The sequence below is a fragment of the Chlorocebus sabaeus genome, chromosome X (assembly GCF_047675955.1).
Source record: "Chlorocebus sabaeus isolate Y175 chromosome X, mChlSab1.0.hap1, whole genome shotgun sequence".
Taxonomy (NCBI): Eukaryota; Metazoa; Chordata; class Mammalia; order Primates; family Cercopithecidae; genus Chlorocebus; species Chlorocebus sabaeus.
In genome coordinates this window covers 96791398-96816390 of record NC_132933.1, presented here as the reverse complement: position 1 = coordinate 96816390, position 24993 = coordinate 96791398, and the positions used below count along the sequence as shown (strand labels likewise).

At 36.4% G+C, this 24993-nt stretch overlaps 1 protein-coding gene and 1 pseudogene across 5 annotated transcripts in view; one reads left to right on the top strand and one right to left on the bottom strand.

The window, feature by feature from the left end:
* Positions 1-24993, top strand: part of KLF8 (KLF transcription factor 8) — a 261395-nt gene that overhangs the window by 67214 nt on the left and 169188 nt on the right. The window lies entirely within an intron of this gene.
* On the bottom strand, positions 18875-21606 carry LOC140710769 (coiled-coil domain-containing protein 117-like; annotated as a pseudogene).

Below are 24993 nucleotides of genomic sequence, written 5' to 3'. Positions count from 1 at the left end.
TGCATGCTCTGGTAATCAGAGTGAAACAGAACAGAAAGAGAAGTTTCACAATGTCCTTCCATACAATGTCTGGAATCTATGGATAACATCGGTTGCTAGGTCATGGGTTGAATTTTAACTATCAGGTTAGGTCAGGCAGGCCCAGGCCTGGTTTTGGGTCTGGTTTTGGGTCCCATGCCTGGCGCCCGGCTGCCTGCCTTTGGTTTTGCTTCCTTGTTTCTTCTTGAAACAGGTAGTGCGTATAAAACAATATAAAACAATATGGGGAGGGGTCTCTTTTTCTCTTCTCTCACCTTGGCCTCCCAAAGTGCTGGTGATTACAGGCATGAGCCACCATGCCTGGCCATTAAATATTTGTTTTATTTGTTTTTTGTTGTATATGCCTCGAGTCTTTGATTTTTTTATTGAGGTATAATTTATATTTAGTAAAATTTATTCTTTTTATGTCTACAGTTCTTTGAAATTTGGCAATGTATACAATTCTGTAACCACCACGATAATCAAGATAAAGAACATTTCTGTCACCTGAAAAGACTCCCTTGTGCTCTTTTGTAATCAACTCCTCCCTCTGATTCCCAGCCTTTATCAACTACTGATGAGATTTCTTTCACTACAGTTTTGTTCATTATAAACTGTTATGTAAGTGAAATTATATAGTTTGTAGCCTTTTGATTCTTGCTTCTTTTACTTAACATTTTTCTTGAAATTCTTTTGTGTTGTTGTGCTTGTCAGTAATTATTGTTGTTGTTCAGTAGTTTTCTATTGTATGAATATAGCAATTTGTTTATCCATTCATCTATAGATGGACACTTCAGTAGTTTCCAATATTTAATGACTATGAATAAAGCTTTTATAAACATTTGCAGGCAAATTTTCCTGTGGACAGATTTGTGTTTGTATTTTGGGGTAGGTAAATACCTAAGAGTGGAATTACTAGGTATTATGTTAAATAAATGTTCAACTTTACTACCAACTGCCAAACGGTTTTCCAGACTGGCTTTAAAATTTCATAGTCCTACTAACAATGTATTAGAGTTTCATTGCTCCATGTCCTTGCCACCATTTGTGTTTTTAAATTTTATGATAAATTAACAAATAATAATTCTATATATTTATGTGGAACATATGATATAGATATATAATGCAATATGATTGAACTAAGTGACATATCCATCTCCTCAAATACTTATCATGTATTCTTCCTATCTAACTTAAACTCTGTACCTTTTTAGCAGCATCTCCCCATTCCCCAACCCAACCTCTGATAGCCACCATTCTACTCTCTATTTCTATGACTTAGATTATTTTATATTCAAAATAAAAGTGAGATTATTCAGTAGTTTTTTGTGTGGCTGGCTTATTTCACTTAGCGTAATATCCTCCAGGTTCATCCACGGTGTCACAAATGACAGGATTTTTTTTCCTTTTCAGTGCTCTTATTCCATTGTGCATACATACTGCATTTTCTTTATCATTTTTTTTTTTTTTTGATGGGCACTTAGATTGATTTTATATGCTGGCTATTTTGAATAATGATGCAATGAATATAGGAGTGCAGACATCCCTTCAACATACTAGTTTTTAATCCTTTGGATATATACACAGAGGTGGGATTTCTGGATCATATGGTAGTTCTATTTTTAGTTTTTTGAGGAACCACCACACAGTTTTTTATAATGGCTGTAATATTATAATTCACATTCCCACCAAGAGTGTACCAGGGTTCCTTTTTCTTCACTTGTTATCACTTGTCTTTTTTATAATAACCACCCTCACAGGCATGAGGTTATATTATATTGTGGTTTTAATTTGCATTTCCCTAATGATTAGTAATGCTGAACATTTTTTTCATGTACCTGTTGGCCATTTCTATGTCTTCTTTGAGAAATGTGTTTCAAATTTTATGTCTGTTTTAAAATAGTTAGTTGTTTCTTGCTAGTCATTTGTTTGAATACCTTACATGTTTTGAATACCTTTGTTTGAATACCTTACATATTGAATACCTTACATATTTTGTATAGCAAACCTTTATCAGATGTTGGCTTGCAAATATTTGTTCATTGTTTCCTTTGCTTTACAAAATCATTTTTGTTTGTTACAATCAGGTTTGTCTATTTTTGTTTGTGTTGCCTAAGATTTTGGAGTTAAACCCAAAGAATCATTGCCAGACCAATTTCCTGTAGTTTTTTCCACTATATTTTCTTTTAGTATTTTTACATTTTCAGGTCTTTTTAAAAAATTTTTAATCTATGGTGAGTTGATTTTTGTGTGCAGTGTGAGATAAAGGTCCAATATCATTCTTCAGCATATGGATATTCAGTTTACCCGACATCATTTATTAAAAAGACTGTCCTTTTCCCATTGTATATTATTGGCACCTTTGTCAAAAATCAATTGACTGAAAACACATGTGTTTATTTCTGGAATTTCTATTCCATTTCTTTGTGCATGTGTCTATTGCTATGCCAATACCATGCTGATTTAATTACTGTAGCTTTCTAATATAATGTGAAATCAGATAGTGCCTCCATCTTTGTTCTTTTGCTGAAGTTTGCCTTGGCTATTTGGGCTTTTTAAAGTTTTTACTTTATAATTTATTTTATTTTGTGATTGACACAGTTATGCATATTTATGGGATACATAGTAATATTTTGATACATATAGTGATAAGATCAGGGTAACTAGCATATTTATCATCTCAAACATTTATCATTTGTTTGTGTTGAGAACATTCAATATCCACTTTCTGGCTATTTGAAAAAATAAATTATTTTTAACTGTAGTCATCTTAGAGTGGGATAGAACACAAACTTATTTCTTTTATCTAGCTATAATTTTATGTCATTTAAGAAATCTCTCCCTATCCCTCATTCCTTATATGCTTCCCAGCCTCTGGTATCCTCTGTTCTACTCTTTACTTTTATGAAATCACCATTTTTTACCTTCCACATATAACTGAGAACATACATGGTTCAACGTTCAGTTCCTAGTTTATTTTACTTAACATAATATCCTCCAGCTCCATCCATGTTGCTGAGAATCCCAGGATTTTATTCCTTTTCATTGCCAAATGGTATTCCATTGTTTATGTATACCACATTTTCTTTACGTAGCCATCTGTTGTTAGATACTTAGGTCAATTCCATACCCTGGCTATTGTGAATAGTACTGCAACAAACATGGGGTAACAGATGTCTCTTTGACATACTGTTTTTATTTCCTTTAAATAAATGCCTAGTAATTGGATTACTGGATCATATAGTAGTTCTACTTATAGTTTGTTGAGAAAACTTCATACCGTTCATTATGGTGGTACTAATTTAAATTCCTACCAAGATTGTATAAGAATTTCTTTTCTCTTCCTCCTTGCCAACATATGTTATTTTTTGTGTTTTTTCTAAAGCCTCCTTAATTGAGGTGAAATGATATCTCATTGGGTTTTGATTTGCATTTCTTTGATGATTAGTGATGCTAAACTTTTTTTCATATATTTGTTCGCCATTTATATGTCTTCTTTTGAGAAATGTCTGTTCAGATCATTCACCCATTCACCCCTTTTTAATTGGGTTGTTTGGCTTTTTTGCTGTAAAGATGTTTGAGTTTCTTATATATTCTGGATGTTGATCCCCTGTCAGATAAATAATTTGCAAATATTTTATCTCATAATGTAGGTGGTATTTTCACTTTGTTGATTGTTTCATTTGCTGTGCAAAATCTTATTAGTTTGACATGATACTATTTTTAAAATTTTTGCTTTTGTCAGATAGTGTGATGCCTATGGGGAAAGCCTCCAGCTTTGTTTATACTGAAGTTTCCCTTGACTAAATGGACTTTTTAAATCTTATACTTCATTTTTAATTTATTTTATTTTTTAATTGACACATAATAATTATACATATTTATGGGGTACATAGTAATATTTTGATACATATGGTGTTTAGTGATCAGATCAGGGTAACTAGCATATTTATCATCTCATCTGTGCTTTCAAGGTTCTATTCATAAATTATTTTGTCAGAACAATTTCCTCAAGCATTTTCCCTATATTTTCTACTAGTAGTTTTATAGTTTTGTTTTTTACATTAAGGTCTCTGATCCATTTTCAGTGGACTTTTGTATAGGGTGAGAGTTGGTGGTCTAATTTTGTTCTTTCATATAGGGATATCCAATTTTCCCGGCACCATTTATTGAAAAGACTGTCCTTTCCCCAATGAATGTTCTTGGCATCTTTGTCAAAAATCAGTTTGGCTGTAGATATGTGGATTAATATTTGTGTTCTGTATTCTATTACATTGCTCTGTGTTTCTGTTTTTATGCCAGTGCCATACTGTTTTGATTACCACAACATTGTAGTATATTTTGAAGTTCAGCAGTGTGCTTCCTGCAGCCTTGTTCTTTTTCTCAAGATTGCTTTGGGTATTTAGAGTCTTTTGTAGGTCCATACATATTTTAGAATTATAAAAATTGTTTCTTTGAAGAATGTTATTGGTGTCAAGTTAGGAGTTGCATTTAATCTGTAGATTCCTTTGGGTAGTACTATCTTTTAACAATAATAAATTTTCTGATTCATAAGCATGAGATGTCTTTCCATTTTTGTATCGTCTTCATTTTTTTATCAGTGTTTTGTAATTTTTCTTGTGGAAATCTGCTACCACCTTCATTAAGTTTATTCCTAATTTTTAAAGCAATTGTAAATGTGATTGCCTTCTTGATTTTCTTTCAGCTAGTTCATTGTTCCTGTATAGCAACACTACTGATTTTTGCATTTTGATTTTTTTATTTTAAATTTTACTGAATTTATCAATTCAAATGATTTTTGCTGAAGTCTTTAGTTTTTTTCTATATATAAGATCATGACATTTGCAAACATGTACAATTTGACACTCTCTTTTCCAATATAGATATCCTTTATTTTTTTCTCTTACCTAGTTACACTGCCTAGGACTTCCAATATTATGTTGAATAAGAGTGGTGAGAATGGGCATCCTTGATTTGCATATGTTGAACCATCCTTGCATTCCTGGGATAAATCCCACTTGATCGTGGTGTATTATCTTTTTCATTTGTTGGTGGATTCCATTTACTAATATTTTGTTGATGAATTTACATCTATGTTTATCAGGAAGATTGGCCTGTATTTTTTTTATTGTTGTGTCCTTGTCTGGTTTTGATAACAGTGTTACGTTGGCCTCATAGACTGAATTAGGAAGAATTCTCTCTGCTTCAAATTTTTAGAAATAGTTTGAGAATAATTGATATTAATTTTTTTAAAAAAGTTTGGTAGAATTCAGCAGTGAAGACAGCTGTTTCAGAACTTTCCTTTGTTGGGATTATTTTTATTACTGATTCAATCTTATTACTTGTTTTTTGGACTGTTTGGGTTTTCTATTTATTTTTTCTTGGTTCAATCCTTTTTATTATTTCTTTATTTAACTTTTTTCTTTAATTTTTATGTTTACATAGTAGGTGTATATATTTATGAGATACATGAGATATTGTGATATGGGCATGCAATGTGAAATAAGCACATCAAGGAGAATGGAGTATCCATCCCCTCAAGTATTTATCCATTGTGATACAAAAAATTCAATAACACTATTGGATACAGTTGTTATAAAATGTACAATTAAGTTATTATTGACTACAGTCACCCTATTTTGCTGTCAAATACTAGGTCTTATTTATTTCTTCTAAATATTTTTTGTATGCATTAACCATCCCACCTCCCCACCACTTCCAGCCCCTCACTATCCAACCCAGCCTCTGGTAACCATCCTTCTACTCTGTTTATGAGCTCAAATGTTTTGATTTTTAGATACTACAAATAAGTGAGAACATGTGATGTTTGTCTTTCTCTGCCTAGCTTATCTCACTTAGCATAATGATTTTCAGTTCTAACCATGTTGTTGCAAATGACTGGGTCTTATTCTTTTTTTGACTGAATAGTACTCCATTGTGTATATGTACCAAATTTTTTTTATTATTATTTTATTTTAAGTTCATGGGTATATGGTGCAGGATGTGCAGATCTGTTACATAAGTAAACATGTGGCCATAGTGATTTGCTACACAGATTATGCCATCACCTAGATATTAAGCCCAGCATCCATTAGCTATTCTTGATGCTCTCACTCACCTCACACACCACCTTCTGACAGGCCCCAATGTGTGTTCTTCCCTGCCATGTGTCCCTGTGTTCTCATCATGCAGACCACATTTATGAGTGAGAACATGCCATGTTTTTCTGTTCCTGCATTAGTTTGCTGAGGATAATGGCTTCCAACTCCATACATGTCCCTGCAAAGAACGTGATCTCATTACCTTTTATGGCTACATAGCATTCCATAGTGTATATGTACCACATTTTCCTTATCCAGTCTGTCATTGATGGGCATTTGGGTTGATCTTATGTCTTTGCTATTAGTGATAGTGCTTCAATGAACATATGTATGCATGTATCTATAAGATAACGATTTATATTATTTTCAGTATATAGCCAGTAATGGGATTGCTGGGAGAAGTTGTATTTCTGTCTCTAGGTCTTTGAGGAACTGCCACACTGTCTTACACAATAATTGAACTAATTTACGTTTCTACCAACAGTGAAAAAGTGTTTCTTTTCCTCCACAACCTCACCAAAATCTGTTGTTCTTGGACTTTTTTAGCCATTCTGACTATCGTGAGATGGTATCTCATTGTGGTTTTGATTTGCATTTCTGTAATGATCAGTGGTGTTGAGCTTCTTCTTCCTATGTTTGATGGCCCCATGTATGTCTTCTTTTGAGAAGTATCTGTTGAGGTTTTTTGCCCACTTTTTAATGGGATTTTTCTTTTTCTTGTAAATTTGTTTAACATCCTTATAGACTCCAGATATTAGAGTTTTGTCAGAGGGATACATTGCAAAAACTTTCTACCATTTTGTAGGTTCTTTGTTCACTCTGATGACAGTTACTTTTGCTGTGTAGAAGGTCTTTAGTTAGATTCCATTTTTGAATTTTTGCTTTGTTGTGATTGCTTCTAGTGTTTATGTCATGAAATTTTTGTCCATGCCTATGTCCTAAATGATATTGCCTAGATTTTCTTCTAGAGTTTTTATAGTTTTGGGTTTTACAGTTAAGTCTGTAATCCCTCCTGAGTTAATTTTTGTATATGGTGTGAGGAAGAGGCGTAATTTCAATTTTCTGCCTACGGGTAGCCAGCACTCACAACACTAATTATTAAATAGGGAATCCTTTCCCCATTGCTTGTCTTTGTCAAGTTTGCCAAAGATCAGATGGGTGTAGGTGTGCAGTCTTATTTCTGAGTTATCTATTCTATTCCATTGGTTGATGTGTCTGTTCTTGTACCAGTGTCATGCTGTTTTGATTATGATAGCCTTGTAGCATAGTTTGAAGTCAGTTAGGATGATGCCCCCAGTTTTGTTATGTTTGCTTAGGATTGTCTTGTCTATTTGGGCTCTTTTTTGGTTCCATATAAGTTTCAGAATAATTTTTTTCTAGTTCTGTGAAGAAGGTAGTTTAATGTGAATAACATTGAATCTATAAATTACTTTGGGTAGTATGGCCATTTTCAATATATTAATTTTTCCTATCCATGAACATGGAGTATTTCTTTGTGTCCTTTCTGATTTCTTTGAGCAGTGCTTTTTAGTTCTCCTTGAAGAGGTCCTTCACTTTTCTTGTTAGCTGTATTCCTAGGCATTTTATTATTTTTGTATCAAATGCGAATGAGAGTTCATTCATGATTTGGCTCTCTGCTTGCCTGTTATTGGTGTTTAGGAATAGTAGTGATTTTTGCACATTGCTTTTGTAGCCTGAGACATTACTGATGTTTCTTATCAGCTTAAGAAACTTTTGGGCTGAAACAATGGGGGTTTCAAGATACAGGATCATGTCATCTGCAAACAAAGATAATTTGAGTTCCTCTCTTCCAATTTGTATACCCTTTATTTCTTTCTGTTGCCTGATTGCCCTGGCCAGAACTTCCAATACTGTGTTGAATAGGAGTGGTGGGAGAGGTCATCCTTTTCTCGTGCCAGTTTTCAAGGACAATGCTACTAAATTTTGCCCATTCAGTATGATATTGGCTGTGGGTTTGTCATAGATGATTCTTATTGCTTTGACTTTTGTTCCTTTGATACCTAGTTTATTTAGAGTTTTTAACATGAAGAAATGTTGAATTTTATCAACAGCCTTATCTGCATCTATTTATATAATCATGTGGTTTTTGTCTTTTGTTCTGTTTATGTGATTAATCACATTTATTGATTTACGTATGTTGCACCAACCTTGCGTCTCTACCATGAAGCCTACCTGATTGTGGTGGATAAGCTTTTTGATGTGCTTCTGGATTTGGTTATTTTGTTGAGAATATTTGCATCAATGTTCATCAAGAATATTGACCTGAAGTTTTCTTCCATTGTTGTATCTCTTCCAGGTTTTGGTATCAGGATGATGCTGGCCTCATAGAATGAGTTAGGGAGGAGTTCCTCCTTTTCAATTTTTTTGTAGGCTACTGCCTCAATTTCAGAACTTGTTATCGGTCTACTCAGGGATTCAACTTCCTGGTTCAGTCTTGAGAAGGTGAATGTGTCCAGGAATTTATCCATTTCTTCTAGATTTTCTAGTTTATGTGCATAGAGGTGTTTATTGTATTCTCTGATGGTTGTTTGTATTTCTGTGAGGTCAGTGATGATATCCCCTTTATCCTTTTTTTGTTTTTTCTTTTCTTTTTTGGAGACAGAGTTTCACTCTTGTCACCCAGGCTGGAGGACAATGGCATGATCTTGGCTCACTACAACCTCCACTCCTGGATTCAAGCAATTCTCCTGCCTCAGCCCCCTAAGTAGCTGGGATTATGGGTGTGCACCACCATTCCCAGCTAATTTTTGTATTATTAGTAAAGACAGGGTTTCACCATGTTGGCCAGCCTGGTCTTGAACTCCTGACCTCAGGTGATCCACCCACCCAAAGTGCTGGGATTACATGCATGAGCCACCGTGCCCGACCACTTTTATTTTTTTTTATTGTGTCTATTTGATTATTCTCTCTTTATTAGTCTAGCTAGCAGTTTATCTTTTTTTTTTTTTTCCTCCAAAAAACCTCTCCTGGATTCATTGACTTTTTGAATGGTTTTTCATGTCTCTGTCTCCTTGAGTTTAGCTCTAATCTTGGTTATTTCTTGTCTTCTGTTAGCTTTGGGATTTGTTTGCTCTTGGTTTTCTAGTTCTTTTACTTGAGATGTTAGGTTGATAAATTGAGATCTCTCTAGTTTTTGTTGTTGTTGTTGTGATGGAGTCTCGCTCTGTTACCAGGCTGGAGTGCAGTGGCGTGATCTCAGCTCACTGAAACCTCTGCCTCTCAGGTTCAAGTGCTTCTTCTACCTTAGCTTCCCAAATAGCTGGGACTACAGACGCATGCCACAACACCCAGCTAACTTTTGTATTTTTAGTAAAGATGCGGTTTCACTATGTTGGACAGATGGTCTTGATTTCTTGACCTCATGATCTGCCTGCCTCGGCCTCCCAAAGTGCTGGTATTACAGGCATGAGCCACCGTGCTCAGCCCTTTCTATCTTTTTAATGTGGGCATTTAGTGCTATAAATTTCTCTCTTAACTTCTTTAGCTGCATCCCAGATATTCTGGTTTGTTGTCCCTTTGTTCTCATTAGTTTCACAGAACTTATTGATTTCTGCCTTAATTTTCTTATTTACCCGGGTATCATTCAGGAGCAGGTTGTTTAATTTCCATGTAGTTGTATGGTTTTATGTGAATTTCTTTACATTGAGGTTTAATTTGTGTTGTGGTCTGAGAGGCTGTTTGTTATTATTTCAGTTCTTTTGCATTTGCGAGGAGTGTTTTCCTTCTGATTTTATAATGAATTTTTGAGTAAGTACCATGTAGCAATGAGAAGAATGTATATTCTGTTGATTCGAGGTGGAGAGTTCTGTAGCTGTCAGGTCCAATTGATTTAGAGCTGAGTTCAGGTCCTGAATATCTGTTAATTTTCTGTCAGTTGGGGTGTTAAAGTACTCCCACTATTTTTGTGTGGGAGTCTATGACTCTTTGTAGTTCTCTGATAAGTTGCTTATGAGTCTGGATGCTCCTGGAATGGGTGCATGTATATTTAGAATAATTAGCTCATCTTGTTAAATTGAACACTTTACCATTGTGTAATGCCCTTCTTTGTCTTTTTAAATCTTTGTTGGTTTAAAGTTTCTTTGGTCACAAACTAGAATTGCAACCCTTGTTGTTTTCTGTTTTTCATTTGCTTATAAAGTTGTCTTCTATTCCTTTATTTTGAGCCTGTGTTTGTGTTTTCACCTGAGATGGGTGATCTCTTGAAGACAGCAATCTGATGGGTCTTGGCTCTTTATCTTGCCATTCTGTGTCTTTTAGATTGTTTACACTTAAGGTTAGTATTGTTTTGTGTAAATTTGATCCTGTCATCAAGATGCTGGCTGGTTACTTTGCAGACTTGTTTATGTGGTTGCCTCATAGTATCACTGGACTGTGTACTTCAGTGTATTTTTATAGTGTCTGGTAATGGTTTTGTTCTTTCCATGTTTAGTGCTTCCTTCAGGACCTCTTGCAAGACAGGCCTGGTGTTAATGAATTTCCTCAGCATTTGCTTGTCTGAAACATATCTTATTTCTCCTTTGCTTATGGAACTTAGTTTGGCCAAATATGAAATTCTGTTTTGGAAATTTTTTTTTTTTTTTAAGAATGTTGAATATTGGCCCCCAATCTTTTCCAGCTTAATATGATAGGCTTCCCTTTGTAGGTAATCTGGACTTTCTGGCTGCCCTTAAAATTTTTTTTGCCATTACGACCTTGGAGAATCTGATGATTATGTGTATTGGAGATGATCTTCTCATGGAGTATCTTACTGGGGTTCTCTGCATTTCTTGAATGTGAATGTTTGCCTGTCTTGCTTGGTTGGGCAAGTTCTCCTGGATGATATCCTGAAGTATATTTTCCAACTTGGTTCCATTCACTTTGTCGGTTTCAGGTACGCCAATCAGTGATAGTTTCAGTGTCTTTATATGAACCCATATTTCTCAGAGGTTTTCTTCATTCCTTTTTGTTTTTTTGTTCTCTGTTTTTGTCTGCCTTGTTTCAGAAAGATTATCTTCAGGCTCTGAGTTTCTTTTCTCTGCTTTTTCTATTCTGTGGTTGATACTTGTTATTGCATTGTGAAGTTCTTATGTTGTGTTTTTCATCTCCATCAGGTCGGTTATGTTTCTCTCAAAACTGGTTATTCAGGCTATCAGCTCCCGCATCGTTTTATCATGATTCTTAACTTTTTTGCATTGGGTTACCCTATGCTCCTTTAGCTCAGTGAAGTTCATTGTTACCCACATTCTGCAGCCTACTTCTGTCAATTTAGCCATCTCAGTCTCAGCCAGTTTTGTGCCCTTGCTGGAGAGGTGTTGTGGTTATTTGGAGGAGAAGAGGCACTCTGGTTTTTGAGTTTTCAGAATTTTTCTGTTGATTCTTTTTGTCGTTGTGGCCTTATCTGCTTTCTATCTTTGAGGCTGCTGACATTTGAATGAGGTTTTTGTGGGGTCTTTTTTGTTGATATTGTTATTGTTTTGTGTGTGTTTGTATTTTTTTAACAGTCAGGCCACTCTGCCATAGGGCTGCTGCAGTTTGCTTTGAGTTCACTCTAGACCCCAGTTGCCTCACTTTCTTTTGTACCTGGAGGTATCACCAGTGAAGACTGAAACAACAAAGATGGCAGCCAGCTCCTTCTTTTGGAAGCTTCATCCCAGCAGGGTACTGACCTGTTCCTGGCCTATACACACTGTATATGATGGCTGGAGACCCCTGTTAGGACCTTTCATGCAGTAAGGAGGAATGGGTTCAGGCACCCATCCAAAGAAGCAGTCTGGTTGCTTTTTGGGAGAGATAGTGTGTTGTGTTGTGGGTTTATTTTTTGTCCAGACTGCCTGTATTCTTCAAAGCCAGGAGGCTGGAGTTGCTGAGTCAACTGAACTATAGAGATGTCCGCTTCTCATCCCACTGGGAGCTTCGTTCTATGGAGAGATTAAAGCTTTGTCCATAGAAACCTGGCTGGATTATCTGAAGGCCCTGCAGGGAGGTCCCACCCAGTGAGGAAAAATGGATTGTGCTCTCAGTTAAAGAAACAGTCTCGCCACTATCTGGCAAGGCAGCTGTGCTGCACTGTGGGAGACCATTCCTTGTCCATACCATCTTTATTACCCACAGCTGGCAGAATACAGTGGCTTAGTCAACAAAACTGCAGAGATCATGGCTGCTTCTCACCCTGGGAAGTCAGACCCATCTCAGGTAGACTCCAATCCATTGCCATTGGCTGGATGGGATTCCAAGCCAGTGAGTCTTAATTTGTGAGGTGCTGTGGAAGTGGAGCCTTCAGAATGATGCTGCCTGGCTTCCAGGATTCAGCCCCATTTCTGAAGTTATGTATGGACAGATTTCCTGCTTTGCCACTTTTTAGTTTAATTAAGTCCCATCTATTTTTGTTTTTGTTGCATTTGCTTTTAGGTTCTTGGTCATGAACTCTTTGCCTAAGCCAATGTCTAGAAGGGTTTTTCCAACATTAACTTTTAGAATTTTTATTGTTTCAGGTCTTAGATTTAAGTCTTTTGTCCATGTTGAGTTGATTTTTATATAAGGTGAGAGATGAGGATCCAGTTTCATTCGTCTACATATGACTTGCTAATTATCCCAGCACCATATGTTGAATAGGATGTCCTTTCTCCACTTTATGTTTCTGTTTGTTTTGTCAAAGATCAGTTGGCTGTAAGTATTTGGTTTTATTTCTGTGTTCTTTATTCTGTTCCATTGGTCTATGTGCCTATATTTTTACCAGTACCATGCTGTTTTGGTGACTAGGACTTTATAGTATAGTTTGAAGTTTGGTAATGTGATGCCTCCAGATATGTTGTGATTGCTTTGTCTTGCTTTGCCTATGAAAACTTTTTTTTTTCCTTCCATATGAATTATGGGATTGTTTTTTTCTAGTTCTGTGAAGAATGATGGTGGTATTTTTATGGGAATTGCATTGAATTTGTAGATTACTTTGAACAGTATGGTCATATTCTCAGTATTGATTCTACCCATCTATGAAAATAAGATTTGGTTTCATTTGTTTATCTATGATTTCCTTTAGCAGTGTTTTTGTTTGTTTTTTGCTTTCGTAGACGTCTTTCATGTCCTTGGTTAGGTATATTACTAAATATTTTACTTTTTTTGTAGCTATTGTAAAAAGGGATTGAGTTCTTGATTTGATTCTCTGCTAGGTTGCTGTTAGTGTATAGCAGAACTACTGATTTGTATACATTAAGTTTGTGTCCTGAATCTTTGCTGAGTTCATTTATCAGATCTAGGAGCTTTTTGGATGAGTCTTTAGGGTTTTCTAGGTACGTGACCATATCATCAGCAAAGATTGCTCTGGCTAGGAATTCCAGTACTGTGTTGAATAGAAGTGGTGAAAGTGGGCATCCTTGTCTCTTTCCAGTTCTCAGGGGGAATGCTTTCATCTTTTCTTTGTTCAGTATAAAGTTGGCTGTGGGTTTGTCAAAAATGGCTTTTTTACCTTAAGTTATGTCCCTTCTATGACAGTTTTGCTGAGAGTTTTCATCACAAAGTGATGCTGTATTTTTTCACATGTTTTTCTGCATCTTTTGAGATGATTGTATGATTTTCGTTTTTAATTCTGTTTATGTGGTGTATCACATTTATTGACTTATGCATGTTAAACCGTCCTTGAATCCCAGGTATGAAACCCACTTGATTATGGTGGATTATATTGCTGATATTCTGTTCAATATTGTTTGCTAGTATTTTATTGAGGATTTTTGCATCTATGATCATCAGGCATATTAGCCTGCAGTCTTCTTTTTTTGTTATGCCCTTCCCTGGTTTTGGTATTAGGATTAGGGTGATACTACCTACTCTGGTATTAGCACTTTGAAACACTTAGGTCATTTACATTCAATGTTAGTATTGAGATGTGTGGTACTATTCTATTCATTGTGCTGTTTTTTTTTTTTTTTGTCTGAATACCCTGTGTATTTTTCATTGTGTTTTTGTTGTATAGGTCCTGTGAGATTTATGCTTTAAGGAGGTTCTATTTGGGGGTACTTTTACAAGTTCTTTTAGTACCGGATTGGTAGTGTCATATTCTCTCAGCATTTGCTTTTCTGAGAAAAAAAACTATATCTTTCTTTCATTTATGAAACTTTGTTTCACTGGATACAAAAATCTTTGCTGATAATTTTTTTGTTTAAGGAGGCTAAGCATAGGACACCAATCTCTTCTAGATTGTAGGGTTTCTGCTGAGAAATTGGCTGTTAATCTAATACATTTTTAATAGGTTACCTGATGCTTTTACCTCACAGCTCTTAAGATTTTTTTCCTTTGTTTCAACTTTAGATAACCTAATGACTATGTGCCCAGGCGATGATCTTTTAGTGATGAATTTTCCAGGTGTTTTTTGAGCTTCTTTTATTTGGCTGTCTAGATCTCTAGCAAGGCCAGAGAAGTTTACCTCGATTATTCTTTCAGATAAGTTTTCCAAACTTTTAAATTTCTTTTCTCTCTTAGGAACACCAATCATTCTTAGGTTTGGACATTTAACATAGTCCCAAACTTCTTGGAGGCTTAGTTCATTTTTTAATTTTTCTTTTTTGTCTTTGATGATTTGAATTAATTTGAAAGACTTGTCTTTGAGCTCTGAGTTTCATTCTCCTGCTTATTTGAGTCTATTGCTGAGACTTTCCACTACATTTTGCATTTCTCTAAGTGTGTCCTTGATTTCCAGAAGTTGTGATTTTTTTTATTTATGCTATGTATTTCAATGAATAATTTTCCTTTCTTATGCTGTATCATATATTTTATTTATTTAAGTTGGCCTTCATTTTTATTTGCTGCCCCCTTGATTAGCTTAATAATTGACCTTCTAAATTCTTTTTCTGGCAATTCAGAGATTTTGTCATGGTTTCAATACATTGATGGTGAGTTGGTATGATCTTTTGGGGGTGTTAAAGGACCTTGCTTTGTCATCTTACCAGAATTGTTTTTCTGGTTCCTTGTCATTTGGATAGACTATATCAGAGGGAAGATCTGGGATTCAAGGGTTTCTGATCAGATTCTTTTGTCCCATGTCCAACTCCCTTGACATAGTGTTCTCTCCCTTTCCCTAGGAGTGGGGCTTCCTGATAGCCAAACTGTAGTGATTGTTTTTGCTCTTCTGGGTCTAGCCACCCAGTGGAGCTGTCAGGCTTCAGGCTGGTACTGGGGAGTGTTTGCATAGAGTCCTGTGATATGATTCATCTTCAGGTCTTGCAGTCTTGGATACCAGCATCTGCTCTAGTGGAGGTAGCAGGGGAGTGAAGTGGACTCTGTGAGTCTTTGGTTGTGTTTTTGTCTAGTGGACTGATTTTGTGTTGGTTGGCCTCCAGCCAGGATGTGGCATGTTCAAGAGCCCATCATCCACAGTCCTATAGGGAGGATGCAGACTTATCCTAGGGAAACCTGGTTAAGCATTCAGGTTTCTCAGTTGGTGGGCAGGGCCATAAAGGCCCCAGGAGATTTGACCTTTGTCTTCAGCTAGCAGGGTGGGTAGAGAAAGTCCACCAGGAGGGGGCTAGGATAGGCATTTCTGAGCTCAGCCTCTCCTTGGGTGGGGTTTGCTGTGGCTACTATGGGGGATGAGGGTGTGGTTCCCTCCCAGTCCAATGGAGTTATATTCTCAGGGAGATTATGACTGCCTCTTCTGAGTCATACATTGCCAGGGAAGTTGGGGAAAGCTGACAGTCACAGGCGCAGGCAGCCAGTGACCAGGGCTGGGAACTTGCCTCAGACCACGAACCTCCCCAGTGATAAAGCAAGCAGACTCACAGGTTTTTTTTTTTTGGCATCTCAGGGAGACTGCAGCAGTGATCCAGTTCCTTCAAAGGGTCTGTGGAATCTCTCGACTTTCCTGGTATATTCCTGTGGTAGTTCTTGGAGCAAAAGTTCACAATTTGAGTGTCCAGATGCTGCTCTGTTTGTCTGAGCAGGAGCTGCAAGCTAGTCTTACCTCTTTTTTTTCCCCCAAAACACTTAAGAAGTTGTATTGAAAAGGATAAAATACAGAAACAGCAGATTCTCATTTTAAAGTAAAATTAACAGTATCTTCCAGAACATTCCTAGAACTGAGCCATTCTTGTCACTACTGAAAGACAAAACCAAGTTTCAAATCTAAAATAATAAATGAATCTGCTGGTAAACATTCTTTTCATGGTTCTAGCCCCTACCTTAGTTGTTTTTCTAAAACTTTTATTTCTACCTTTTCAAGATGAGTAGCAGTTTTTTTAAGTGATTAATATTTACGAAAATAAGAATTTCTTCATACTAAATACAAAAACAAAAACAAAAACCACACGCACCCTACTCAAACTCAGAAAAAATATACATTTGTTCATTAAAGCTCACTTGCTTTAGATAATTGTTTTCTCTTCACACATTAGCACAATAAGCCAAAGTTTGATCCATGCTGCAAAAGCTGTACAAAATGAAAAGCCCTGTTAACTCCCTAGGGAAATCTTAAGGCAAAAGCAAAAGCAAAAACCTTATCCTACAAAAGTAAAACAAAAAGCAGAGGTGTTGGGACTATGGAGCCTGCTCAGATGAATAAGCACCACAAGGATGGAAAACAATTTTTGTACAAACAAATGTAAGAGGATAAAGTCCAAAAAAGAACATAAAACCTCAGTTATCCTACAAAAATAATTATCATATCAGGTAACCTGACTCCTCAAATAAGCTCTGTTTGGATTTTAATTAACAGAATCTTAATTCTCTCCTATATTTACCAGTACTATCAGAGCTTTGTTTGGGGGCCTCTTTGCTCCCTTTTCATCATAAGACCTTTACTCAGAGGCCTCCCAAACAATTCCTGTAGAAGACAATCTTGGTGTGTTTCGGGTCCTTCTTGGGAAATGTGTCATCTCCCTTCCCACTTTAACACTAACTCCACCTCTGGGCAGTCACTTCATGTTTTTGTGTTGCACTAGAGCACACTTTTTTAGCGTGGAGATTTATTTAAGGCTACAAACTTTACAAGCTGGTTCCATTAAACAATGACTACAAGGCGCGAGTTTATCAAATGGCATGAATCAAACACTTGCACATTTCAAAAGAATACAGTTTACATTCATCTCTAAATATAAGATTAAGAAACTATTATCTGGTTTCCAACTGCTTTCAATAGTGGTGTGAAGTTTGAATACTTTTACTGTGTAGACATCAAATATTTTGTTTAAATATTAAACATTAAATCTTTTCCTGACTATCCAAACAGAAAGAGAAAGCAGGAAGAGGCCAAAGAAGCAACAATTAATAGACTTGTGACTTCTACGCCATCTGTAGAATGGTGTAGAACATTTAATAGACCAGTTAATAGACTTGTGACTTCTATGCCATCTGTAACAACAGGAGACATTTCAGTAAGGGTTTCAAAATGCCTGGAATGTAGTTTCTAAAATTTCGCCTTTATGTGGCATAAAACATTTTTTTATTCTACAAATGGTATCTCGTGCCTGCTTACAAAGGGGGAGGAAACCCAGAAAACAAAACAAAACTGGGGTGGTGTCCTGTTGTGTGAAGGGAGGGCCAGTATTATACCGTAGCACTCATTTAGTAACCTATAGTTAATATTCTGTAGCAGTAAAGGAATTGTAATTTTACTTTGCCCTGTGAGTCCCTACCACACAGAAGAGCTCTGCCTGAGAAACTAAAAATTTCAAACTTGGCTATCTACAAAGGACACCTGGAACCTGGCTTAGGTACTCAATAAGATGAAGGCTTTCTGCTAGCAGGAAGCAATTGTCCACTACTATTTAGGCCTACTGCACAATAGTCTAAGCACCAGTCAAATTGGCTATGTCAGTAAACCTCAATGTCATTTGCTCCTACATTTTCAATTTCACTGTTCTCTAAATTAACATTTTAAAACAACTTCCTAATATAAGTATAACTTTTTTTTAATTACTAAAGTTATCAATACTGGGTTTAGCTGACAAAGCATTCCTTAGGATGCGCTAAAGGATGCTTATCCCATACATAATTTGCACTTGGGTTACCTCATAATCTTTTAGCTATCATTCAAAGTTAATTAATTTGTAAACATTACTGAATAACTGGGCTTATCAATTATGCATGGGAAACCAAGGAGCAACAATGGCACAAGGCAAAAAGCCTTGAAGGAAAAACTTTTTCTCTGTATTTTCATTGCATTTTCAGAGGCAAAGAGGAGAGCCACATGCTGTTGGCTATTTATTCAACAGAGCTATATTGAATTGACAACTAATTTACAAGTTTCAGGGCCTTTATTAAATTTCTTAGCAACAGGCTTAAGCTACTGCCGTCTTCCCTCCTTCTCCCCCATTATATATAGTCGCCACTGTAAACAGCTTGTATCTACAGACTAAACTGTGACTTAACTGTCAGGGCACAGTTGTAGTAGGAGCATCCTTCTTTCTTAATCATCCTTTTTAATTCAAGGAGAATATTCTCTAAGTGTCTGAATAGTCTAGACAATGTGGCATATGATTTAAGTCACCCTTACACATATAGCTTCTATACTTACCTTTGAAGAGACTGTAATCCAACATTTCTTCAATAAGTCCCACTGAAAACTGTGTTTCCTTTGAGACAAACTTTCTTGGCAAAAAGTTGAATTCAATAAATGTCTACCCAAAATGAGAGTCCCACCCCAAATCACAGGTGGAGATATTATTACACCCATTTCATAAAACTTGCAAGTCCCTATACTATGCAAATAGGCTCATAAATGAACACAGGATTCTCCTAACATTTGACGACTTTAGTGTATAAATTGGTTTCTAGAGTTCCATCTCTGCTGTGCTAGTAGCTATCTCCAAACCATTATAAGGAGACATCCCTGTGTGCCGAAGTTCCAAGAACAGTTCAGTTCTCTGAGAGAAGGCAATGCCAGCAGCTGCATGCTTAGCTTGGCTCTCTCCTGTATAGTTCTTAGCATTAGAGGATGGCTTTGGCTCATTGGGAAGGAGTTCAGTGAGGGGTTTCTAGAGAACAAGCTCCATGGAAGGATGGCTCATAGACTCAATTTGTTTTTTTTTTTTTTTTTTTGTAAAGTTCATCAAATTCCTTCTTCAAACCTGTTTTCATAGTATCAGAAAGGAGAAGACTACGGAGGTGGTTAACATTTCTGTGAGCTTCAACTTCTTCATCAATTATCCTGTCTTCAATCTCCTGAAGCTTACTTCAGGCAACTTCACACTGGTTCTCCAGTCGTCTCATCTATTTCTTCACAAATAGAATCTAATATTCGAGGTAGAGAAAGTCCACTAGTGCATGGCTTTACTCCACACTCCACACCCCTCTACATCTTGGCATGCACAAAGAATTCAGTTATTATGACCAGCACAGAGCTCTGCTTCAATTATCTTTTTTTCCTTTTTTTTTTTTTTTTTTTTTTTTTTTTAAGCAGGCAATCCTCCTCTTCCTGCTCCTCTAGCTTGTATTTCTTTTTACGATGAATGGGAAAATGTCGTGCACCGTTCTCCCGCTGTGGTTGCTTGGGACTGCTCATGGTCCTATCCATGGTGCCAGCTGGGCGCTGTCTGCCCCCAGGTGGAAAAACCCGCTAGGCAAGGCAAGCGGCCGCTGGAGGAAGTCCAAACTGCAGCTCAGGGGGAGGCCGCTGAAAGGCTAGAGGAGCACAGCCATGGCCATGAGAAGGTAGCTGCAGCCACAGCGACTGCTGAGAGGCGCCCACCTCTGAGCCTACTCTGGACCCAATGTCAGGCCTTCAAGCGCTAGTCCTGCCTCTTATCCGCCATCTTAATCTGAGCTCTCACATGAATTTTAAAATAGTTTTTCCTAGTTCTGTGAAGAATGTCGTTGGTAGTTTGATAGTAATAGCATTGAATCCTGAAACTGCTTTTGGCAATTTTACCATTCTAATGATAATCATTTTTCCTATCCATGAGCATGAAATGTTTTTCCATTTGTTTGTGTCATCTCTCTCTCTCTCTTTTTTTTTTTTTTTTAAGCAGTGTTTTGCATTCTCTTTGTAGAGATCTTTCACTTTTCTGGTTAGTCATGTTCCTAGTAATTTCATATTTTTTTTGTAGCAGTTGTGACTGTGGTTGCATATTCTTGATTTACCTCTGAGCTTTACCGTTGTTGGTGTGTAAGGAATTCTAGTGCTTTTTTGTGTGTGGGGATGGAGTCCCACTCTGTTGCCCATGCTGGAGTGCAGTGGCATGATTACAGTCCACTGTAAACTCCACGTGCCGGCTTCAAGTGATTCTCCTGTCTCATTCTCCCACGTAGAGGATCCTACAGGCATGCACCACTACACCTGGCTAATTTTTATATTTTTAGTAGAGGCAGCATTTTGTCATGTTGCCCAGGGCAGGCTGGTCTCGAACTCCTGGCCTCAAGTGATCCACCTGCCTCAGCCTCCCAGTTTGCTGGGATTACAGGTGTGAGCCACCACATCTGGCCCGTGATTTTTTGTACATTGATTTTTTATCCTGAGACTTTGCTTAAGTTGTTTATCAGCTTTAGGAGCTTTTGGGTTGAGACCACAAGGTTTTCTAGATGTAGGATTATGTCATCTGGACACAGGAGTAGGTTGACTTCCTGTCTCCCTATTTGGATTTTTTTTTTTTTTTAATTTCTCTTACCTAATTGCTCTGCTGAGAACTTCCAATACTATGTTGAATAGAATTGATGAGAGAGGGCGCCTTTGTTTTGCACCAGTTTTCAAGGAGAATGCTTTCAGCTTTGTCCCATTCTTTATGGTGTTGGCTCTGGGTCTGTCATACATGGCTCTCATTATTTTGAGGCATGTTTCTTCAATACCTAATTTATTGAGAATTTTAAGCCGGAAGCAGTGTTTAGTTTTATTAAAAAGCTTTTCTACAGCTATTGAGATAATAATTTGGTTTTTGTTTTTTGTTTTGTTTATATAATGAATCACATTTTTAAAAATTATACTTTAAGTTCTAGGGTACATATGCACAATGTGCAGGTTTGTTACATATGCCTTGTTGGTGTACTGCACCCATTAACTCGTCATTGACATTAGGTATATCTCCTAATGCTATCCCTCCCCTCTTCCCCCACCCCACAACAGGCCCTGGTGTGTGATGTTCCCCTTCCCGTGTCCAAGTGTTCTCATTGTTTAATTCCCACCTACGAGTGAGAACATGCAGTGTTTGGTCTTTTCTCCTTGCGATAGATTGCTGAGAATGATGGTTTCTAGCTTCATCCATGTTCCTACAAAGGACATGAACTCATCCTTTTTCTTTTTTTAGAAACTGACAAAAAGTGTATTGACAATAAAGGCATAAAGAGAATTCTCATGCTTTCCTGAAGTAAAAATACTTTAAACTATTAGACACTATATGCAAGAAACGAAGCCATTGTTTAAAGGAATCTTTTTAACCTAAATTATATCATGGGTTTTGTAAGAATTTTATTTATATTGTAGTAAGTACATTGCATACATTTCTTAAATTTGTATTATACTAGATGTGACATTTCTGTTTTGTTGAATACACATTGGATTGTGATTTTTATGTAATGCAACATGTTCAATATTCTTCAGCAAAACACCATATCAGTTATAAATTAAATAACCAGTAACAACAGGGTTTAATTATAAAAATGCCTTTGAAAAATGCTGAGTATATTGTCTTTTTTATTATATTACTTTAAGTTCTAGGGTACATGTGCACAATGTGCAGGTTTTTATGGCTGCATAGTATTCCATGGTGTATATGTGCCACATTTTCTTAATGCTGTCTATCATTGATGGACATTTGGGTTGGTTCCAAGTCTTTGCTATTGTGAATAGTGCCACAGTAAACATACGTGTGAATGTGTCTTTATAGCAGCATGATTTATAATCCTTTGGGTATATACCCAGTAATGGGATGGCTGGGTCAAATGGTATTTCTAGTTCTAGATCCTGGAGGAATCGCCACACTGTTTTCCGCAATAGTTGAACTAGTTTACAGTCCCACCAACAGTGTAAAAGTGTTCCTATTTCTCCACATCCTCTCCAGCACCTGGTGTTTCCTGACTTTTTAATGATCATCATTCTAACTGGTGTGAGATGGTATCTCATTGTGGTTTTAGTTTGCATTTCTCTGATGGCCAGTGATGATGGGTATTTTTTCATGTGTCTGTTGGCTGCATAAATGTCTCCTTTTGAAAAGTGTCTGTTCATATCCTTCGCCCGCTTTTTAATGGAGTTGTTTGTTTTTTTCTTGTAAATTTGTTTGAGTTCTTTGTAGATTCTGGATATTAGACTGTCAGATGACTAGACTGCAAAAATTGCCTCCCATTCTGTAGGTTGCCTGTTAACTCTGATGGTAGTTTCTTTTGCTGTGCAGAAGCTCTTTAGTTTAATGAGATCCCATTTGTCAATTTTGGCTTTTGTTGCCATTGCTTTTGCTGTTTTAGACATGAAGTCCTTGCCCATGCCTATGTCCTGAATGGTATTGCCTAGGTTTTCTTCTAGGGTTTTTATGGTTTTAGGTCTAACATTTAAGTCTTTAATCCATCTTGAATTAATGTTTGTATAAGGTGTAAGGAAAGGATCCAGTTCTACCTGTCTACATGTGGCTAGCCAGTTTTCCCAGCACCATTTATTAAATAGGGAATCCTTTCCCCATTTCTTGTGTTTGTCAGGTTTGTCAAAGATCAGATGGTTGTAGATGTGTGGTGTTATTTCTGAGGGCTCTGTTCTGTTCTATTGGTCTATATCTCTATTTTGGTACCAGTACTATGCTGTTTTGATTACTGGAGCCTTGTTGTATAGTTTGAAGTCAGGTAGTGTGATGCCTCCAGCTGTGTTCTTTTGCGTTAGGATTGTCTTGGCAATGCGGGGTCTTTTTTGGTTCCATATGAACTTTAAAGTTGTTTCTTCTAATTCTGTGAAGAAAGTCATTGGTAGCTTCATGGGAATGGCATTGAATCTATAAATTACCTTGGTCAGTTTGGCCATTTTCACAGTATTGATGAATCACATTTTTTGATTTGTGTATGTTGAACCAATTTTGAATCCTATGAATAAAATGTCACTTGATCTTGGTGGATAAGTTTTTTAATATGCTGCTGGCTTCAGTTTGTCAGTATTTTGTTGAGGATACTTGCATCAATTTTCATCAAGGATATTGACTTGGGGTGGTTTTTTCGTTGTTGTTTCCTTGCTAAGTTTTGATGTCAGGATCATGAAATGATTTAGGGAGAAGTCTTTTCTTTGTTGTTTTGGTTTTTTGCTTTTGTTTTTGTTTCTGTTTTCTTTTTTTGAATAGTTTCAGCCAGAATGATACCAGCTCCTCTTTGTATATCTGTTAGTATTTAGTTGTGAATCCATCTGGTCTTGTGCCTTTTTAAATTGGTATGCTATTTATTAGTGATTCACTTTTGGTGCTCATTATTGGTCTGTTCAGGGATTGAATTCTTTCCTGGTTTCATCTTGGGAGGGTGTATGTGTCCAGGAATTCATGTGTCTTTTTCTATATCTTTTTATTTGTATGCATTGTGGGTTATTATACTGTCTAGTGTTTATTCATATTTTTGTGTGGTTTGTGGTAATATCCATTTTGTAATTTTTGATTGTGTTGATTTAGATCTTCTCTCCCTATTTCTTTATTCTAGCTAGCTATGCACTTATTTTATTATTTTATGTCGAAAAGCCAACTCCTTGAGTTAATCTTTTAATGCTTTTTCATGTCTATCTTCTTCAGTTCTGATTTTTGGTTATTTCTTGTGTTCTGCTACCTTTGGGGTTGGCTTTTTCTTGGTTCTCTAGTTCTTCCAGTTGTGATGTTAAGTTGTTAAATTGAGATCTTTCTAACTTTTCAATATGGGCATTTAGTGCTATAAATTTTCCTTTTAACAGTGCCTTAGCTGTGTTCTGGAGATTCTGGGATGTTGTATCTTTATTCTCATTAGTCCGAAGAAACGTTTTGATTTCTATTTTAATTTCATTAGTTATCCAAAAGTCATTCAGGAGCAGTTTATTCCATTTTCATGTAATTGTATGGTTTTGAGTGATTATTTTTAGTCCTGGTTTTTTATTTGTTTGTGCCGTGGTCTGAGAGATTGGTTGTTATTATTTCTGTTCTTTTGCATTTGTTTAGGACTTTTAAAATTATGATTATGTGATTGATTTTAGAGTATTTGTTATATGGACATAGAAGAATGAATTTATTACTGTTTTTGAGGGGAGAGTTTCGTTGATATCTATCAGGTCCAGCTAAGCTAGTGCTGAATTTAGGTCCTGAATATCTTTGTTAATTTTCTGCCTTGATGATCTTTCTAATATGCTGAGCGGGGTGTTGAAGTCTCCCACTCTTACTGTGTGTGAGTCTACATCTCTTTGAAGGTCTCTTAGATCTTGCTTTATGGTTCAGAGTACTCCTATGCTTGGTGCATATATATGTATAATAGGTCTTCTTGTTTCATTGAACCCTTTACCATCACGTAATGCTCTTCTTTGTCCTTTCTGTTATTTGTTGGTTTAAAGTCTGTTTTCCCTGAAATTAGGATTGCATTTCATGCTTTCTTTTGTTTTCCATTTCTTTGGTAAATTTTTCTGCATCCCTTTAAGTCTATGTGTGTGATTTCATTTGAGATAGGTTTCTTGAAGACAGCTTGCCAACGGGTCTAGGCATTTAATCCACCTTACTACTCTGTGCCTTTTAATTGGGGCATTTGGCCTGTTTACCTTCAAGGTTGATATTGATATGTGTAAATTTGATCTTGTCAACATGATATTAGCTGGCTGTTTTTCAGACTTGTTTATGTGGTTGTTTTATATTGTTACTGGCCTCTGTATTTCAGTATGTTTTCGTAGTGGCTGGTAATGGGCTTTCTTTTCCATATTTAGTGACTTTTTCAGGAGCTCTTTTAAGGTAGGTTTGATGGTAACAAATTTTCTTAGCATTTGTTCGTC